The sequence below is a fragment of the Dendroctonus ponderosae genome, unplaced genomic scaffold (genome assembly GCF_020466585.1).
Source record: "Dendroctonus ponderosae isolate FM_Combo_2020 unplaced genomic scaffold, Dpon_F_20191213v2 Dpon_F_20191213_1, whole genome shotgun sequence".
Taxonomy (NCBI): Eukaryota; Metazoa; Arthropoda; class Insecta; order Coleoptera; family Curculionidae; genus Dendroctonus; species Dendroctonus ponderosae.
The window spans coordinates 46,878,596-46,884,595 of record NW_026017110.1 but is presented as its reverse complement, the minus strand read 5'-3'; positions in this window follow the sequence as shown (position 1 = coordinate 46,884,595).

Genomic DNA, 6,000 nt, shown 5'->3' with positions numbered 1-6,000 from the left:
TATTTGGTAGAGTTTTACTTGAAAATACTGACGACCTGGAGGTCTGTTCCGCGAAAAATTCCAAGATAAATTTATAGCTTTGTAAAAATTTTACAAAAACTTTTTTCAGCTTTGAATTCGGGACAAAAGTGAAAATAAATTCCTTCCGTTTTGCCCGAAAACCAGTAAGGTTTTCTCCAAAACCGATCACAAAACTAAAAGTTTTTAATCGAAAACGCAAAAAAACAATTATTTTCTGATGATTTTCTTCTTTTCTGACAATAATCGGGTATTTTTAGTCAAAAATTAAAAAATTGATTTTGCTACGAAATTCACCGCATTCATCGGTTTGCAGGGAACTGTAGAAAACCCATTTTAGCTTCGAATGTGTCACAAAAACCAAATAATTTTATTCAGTTTTTTAACGAAAGCGCAAAAGTTTACAAAAAATTATTATTGAAAATTCGCCGCCCTTATCGTTCTGAAGATTTTTAAAGTTCCTTTAAATTTTCAGGTCATTCCAGTTTTGAAAAGGTTTCTATTATGCAATTCTTTCTAAGCAAAAATCGCATTCTCTTTTAGTTTTACTTAAAATACTGGCAATCTTCAGGTAGTTTCTGTGAAAAATTATAAGATACGTTTTGGTTCAACTGGTTCAGAACCCGTTTGTTACCGGTTATAGCAGTTCTAGGACTAAAGGAAGGAACAGTCGTTCTGACAAGCGCACCACAAAGAAAACATAGTGTTGGCATCAGCATAATTATATGGCCACTTACGCCGACTAAACGATTAAAATAAGACGTAGTATCGTTTCTGCTATGATCAGCATGATTTAAGTATAAAAGTAGCCAGGTCAGAAACGATAATTCAGTTAAAGACTGCCTATGGTCAGGTCTGTTTAAGTTAAAGTTAAAGACAGTCTATGGTCAGGTCTATTTAATCTCAGTTAAAGTTAAAGTTCATAGACAGCCTGTGGTTAGGTCCGATTCGGTCACACACATTTCAAATCCACATAATATAGAGTATTGTATTAATTTTGAAATAAAGTGTTTTTTTAAAAACGTGAGTCTCAAATTAATCAATAAAATTGCATTGAGACTAGTTCCCGGCATCATTATTTTTTTGATTTGTTAGGAGAGACTGGACACTTTTGTTTGCGGGCGACTTTTGTTCGGCTGGTGGTACAATGGGTGCACCAGCATTGCATTCCTTTTCCTAACTCAAATTTATGGCTTTATTTGTCTATTTAGCCTGAGAGTTAAAATGTTAGAGGCTGTCCTTTGAATTCATCAAAATTAGTTAATTAAATGCAATATAAACGAAAAAAAACTTAATAATTATATATTATTCGAATTAATCTAAAACTGCCACTTTTCACCACAGATCATAAGGAAACACATCAAATCGTTTTTCAAACTTCTCACAAATTTCACCCGCGACCTGACAAAGTCGAAACGCCGTCGTCTTTTAAAGAAACAAAAACTAAACTTGCACCTAAAACTAGTTTTTTTTTATTATTTAATTTTGAACTATCGCTCCATTGGTTAAGCTTAAATCAGGCCAGTGGCGGCCTCAGTTTTATTTTCCGCTTGGGCGAAAGCCGGTGGAAAAATTTTGAAGATGCGCAGGAGATATTTATACCTAATTTTAATTGTAAGAGTTGGATATAATATATTTGTTTTACAAAATATTTTGTTTGCTTCTTTGGCCGAATATAATGTAAAATATTTTTTAGTTATCTTTATTTAACATACAAGCGTTGCAAAGATTCATTTTTAGTAACAACTTATAACGACATGTTTTTGTGGAACAAGGAGCTAACAGAGTCTGATCATTTCTTCAGTGTCCCAATATGAATTTACAATACAAATATTATACGAGATTTTATCTACTTTAGTAGAATGAACAAATGAACAAAACAAAAGAAGAAACAAATGTTACAAAAATTTTGACTCATAGTTGTTCTTAAATAATTTTTAATTCTCTTTAAAGTGCTTAAAGTTCTTTCGAAACTTGCACTGGAAAATGGTACCGTCATTGCAATATTACATAATTTATTTATTTCACGGAAGAGAAATGTGTTAAAGTGTTTATTTTTAGATTATTCGTGACTTCATACATCTTAGTTTTGTGGTATCTGGCAATGACTTTGTCTCGTTTTCGATTCAAACTATATCACATTGGTAATGGTTAGCTAAAGAAATAAACGTTCTAAGTTTAAAAAACTGGATTAAATATACTAAATCATGTTTTTAACCCAGCTTTTGTTTCTACAGCCTTTTTCTTGTTCTTGTAGCCTTCAGTAACAAATCTTAAACTGCTGGTTCCACCTTGTTTGACGAAAAATCTACAAGGAAAAACGGAATACAGCATCTTTGATAATGCTGTACTTAATCCAAGCACGCATAATATGGACTGGACTGGACTTAAAACTACGAAAATCACAACCATACTGTTTTTTAGGAAAACTTGCTAAGACCCGGCTGTCTTGAAAGTTCATGTAGCGATTGAGCCAAATCAATGACTTCTTTTTCGTCTATATGAAAATCTTTGGCTCTTGTCCTAGCAGGAAACAAGTATCCATATTTAGATTAGAAAATATTTTTTTTTAATATTAAGTACTTAAAAATTAACTTTTTAATTCCCGAACAACTCGGAATGTTTCCACGTTCACTATCATTATTGTCGAATTTGAGCTGATTTTTTACGCAATTATTTATATGGCTATTAAAAGTGGTTAGGCGAATGGTTGAGCGAGATAAATTTTGATTGGGCGCTCGCCCAAGCTCGCTTACTCCTAGAACCGCCACTGCGTGGGGGGCCACATTGAAGGTGTTTTACTTTATAAGTCTTTGCCAGAGACAAATCAAGATTTTTTTTAAATTTCATAATAATTTGTAAATCACTATTAAGTTTAAGAATTATTAAGTTATTAAGTTTTTTTATGTTTATATCGTATTTAAATAACTAATTTTGATCAGAACGCCAATGCAAAAATTAACTTGGAATTGCTTATACACATGTTATCAATTTTTCGCCTCAGGGTGAATGGAAACAAAGCCATAAATTTCAATTAAGAAACGGGATGCAGACAAAAGGTCGCTGGTGGTACCAATTGTACCACCAGCGGTAAATGTACAAAAAAATGCAGGTCTAATACAGCAGATGTAAAATGTTGCGTGTGTACGGTGGATTTTAAAAAATTAATTAATTAAATGCGATAAAAAACCACAATAATTCTTTTTTATTCAAAATAATCAAAAACTGCCACTTTTGCAGAGAAAGGATAATTTTATTTTTATTATAATTGACTTCTAAAAAATGTATTTTAGTCCAGTGTAATATAATAAAGATAATAATTCGTAAATAAAAAAGGCGAAAATGAAAACTAATAGTCTAAATCGAACTTTAAGCGAGTTTTATTGAAATACAAGCTAAAGATGTAGATACTATGTAGATAAAGATGATAGATAATACATGCTTAGAGAAAAGATTAATTTTAGAGAAATTTGATTTCCTTGAAATTTCATTAACAAACTGCAGATCACAATATTACAATAATGCTGCCGTGATGACAGCTCATAGATCTGGAATTCAACATAGAATAATGGAAAAAATCATGAAGCATTATTTGTAAATTGTGATAACCTTCCATTGAATTTAGTAGGAGTTACTGCAGCTAAACAAGATCAAATCGTTGCGACGTGTTTTGGAATAATTGAAAACATATATCTCTTTTTCTCACGTTCAACGTGACGATGGGAATTATTAAAAAATGCTTTAACGAAAACTATCAAAAGTGAACCATCGTCGATGGGCTAAAGAATATAAGAGAAATATTAGAAAAATTTGCAGAGGACACTACCACTAAAGGTGACACCAGAAGTGAAGCTGTTATATAAAATATACTAACTTTTATTTTCATAACTTTAGTTCATTTCCGGTATGAAATATTAAGGGGGATTTATCGTGTGCAGTTCAGATTTCTAGATTCTAGAATTAATTTTAGAGAAGCATTCCAAGATTTTGAAGCATTAGTGACTGAACTAGCCGAAATTTGGGACAAAATTTGTGAAGAGGCAATAGAAAAATGGAAGTTTCTTTGTGAACAATGATATAATTGTTACAACAAGACGTGTAAGATGACGCCACAAAATGCCCGGAGAATTGGCTAGAGATATTGGTCTTTCCACAGAAGTGAAATTTCTCGCGATATCTAAAGCGTTCTTGATCGCCTCCAACAAGAAAGGATGGAGGATAAGCCTTGTTCTATGATGAAGGAAGACAGAATTTACACGATTAAGGGACCTTAATTTCAAATTTCTATTTCTGCTCCTTCTGCTTTTTATAGTTCATCTTCTATCGGAGTTTTGCTATCAGCACAGCAATCCTGTGAACCTTATTTACTGCAGCTCTGAACAGTTGAACATTGCTACAGTTAAACCAGTCCATCAGGTTCTTAAGCCAGGAGACACCGCGTCTGCCATTGCTCTGCCTTCTACTAATCTTTCCTTGGACTTCAATAGGAGAAGTGTGTATTTCTGTCCTCTATGGCCCAGGTGTTGAAGCTTTCTTTTTTTCATCAGCACTTTGGCGTTAGTAATTCTATCGGCCGAGGGAATACGCAACATTCTACGGTAGTACCACATTTCGAATGCTTTTAATTTGTCGAAGTGGTTTTTCTTGAAGGCCCATGCTTCAGCTCCATACAAGAGCGTGGAAATACGCAACAGCTCTAAGATCTCTCCTCACCTAAGTTTCATGTTAATATCCCGACCCGTAAATAATTTTTACAAATGTTGATGTGCTTTTCCTTGTACTTATTTCGCTTGTTTCGTCACCCGTTTGTTATATCCCAGTTCCTAGATATGTCGACACATTCTCTATCATGGTGTTTGGCACCGGCACGTTTGCCTGGTTCAAATCTTGTGAAAATTTTGCTTTGGAGAAAATGTATTAAACAAGGATAATGTTGACAACGACCTTGCAAAAAATTGGAAAAAAAACATTTTCTGAACTACATTTTTTGTCTCAAATTTAAAGCCTAGTATGAGGCTATAACTTTAATTATTTATTAATTTGCGATTATATTTAACATCCACAAGGTGATTTTTTTCGATGACTAGTACAGGATCTAGAATTTGGAAAAAACTTATTTATGGTAATTTTTTAAATGACTCCTAGTTCCGTTGATATTAATTTGGCAGGAAAACGTTAAATAGAAAACTTGTAGGAAATTGAATTACAAACAAAATGGCATAAGACATTTCTACAAAATGTAATTTTTGACATATGACATAAATTTGAGTTTTTTTAAATGGAAACCATACCTGATTATTGCTTTACCGAATAGAGCATTTTATTACGACTTCTGTGTTATATCACATCGTTAGGTTTTTTTCGAAAATAAAGTGTCTGTGAACAATTTATACTTTTTCAATTTAGTTGATCGAAGTTAGCCATGGAAAATAGTATAAAACATACAGTATTGTTTCCATAGTAACAAATAATAACAGTTTGCTTCAGTATTTATTTTGACAACTACGTTCAAGTTGGCAATAACTTTATTTCAATTAAGACGGCTGCTCATTTAAAGTGTTTATTATAAAAAGCAAATTATACCAATAATACTTAAAATTTAACTCTAGAAACTTTAATTTTTACTGTAAAACATTTTCAAACAGTCCACTATTATTATCAATGCAAACATTGTAACGCTTTAAAACTGAATAAGTTGTTTTTCTTGCGGACCGACCATCAATATTTCCAATTGATCTAACAACAGCTTTTTTAAGTGCATTTAAATTGGAATATTTGTTTGTGTAAATTGTGTTTTTACGGCTCCCCACAAAAGAAAATCGAAAGGTGAAAAATCCGGTGATCGAGTTGACCATAAAATAGGGCCGTTTCGTCCAATCCAAGCCCCAGGAAATGTTACGTCCAGGTGATTCAGCACTTGGGAAAAATTATGCGGAGGAGCTCCATCATGCTGAAACCGGGTTATTCCCAAGGAATTGAAGA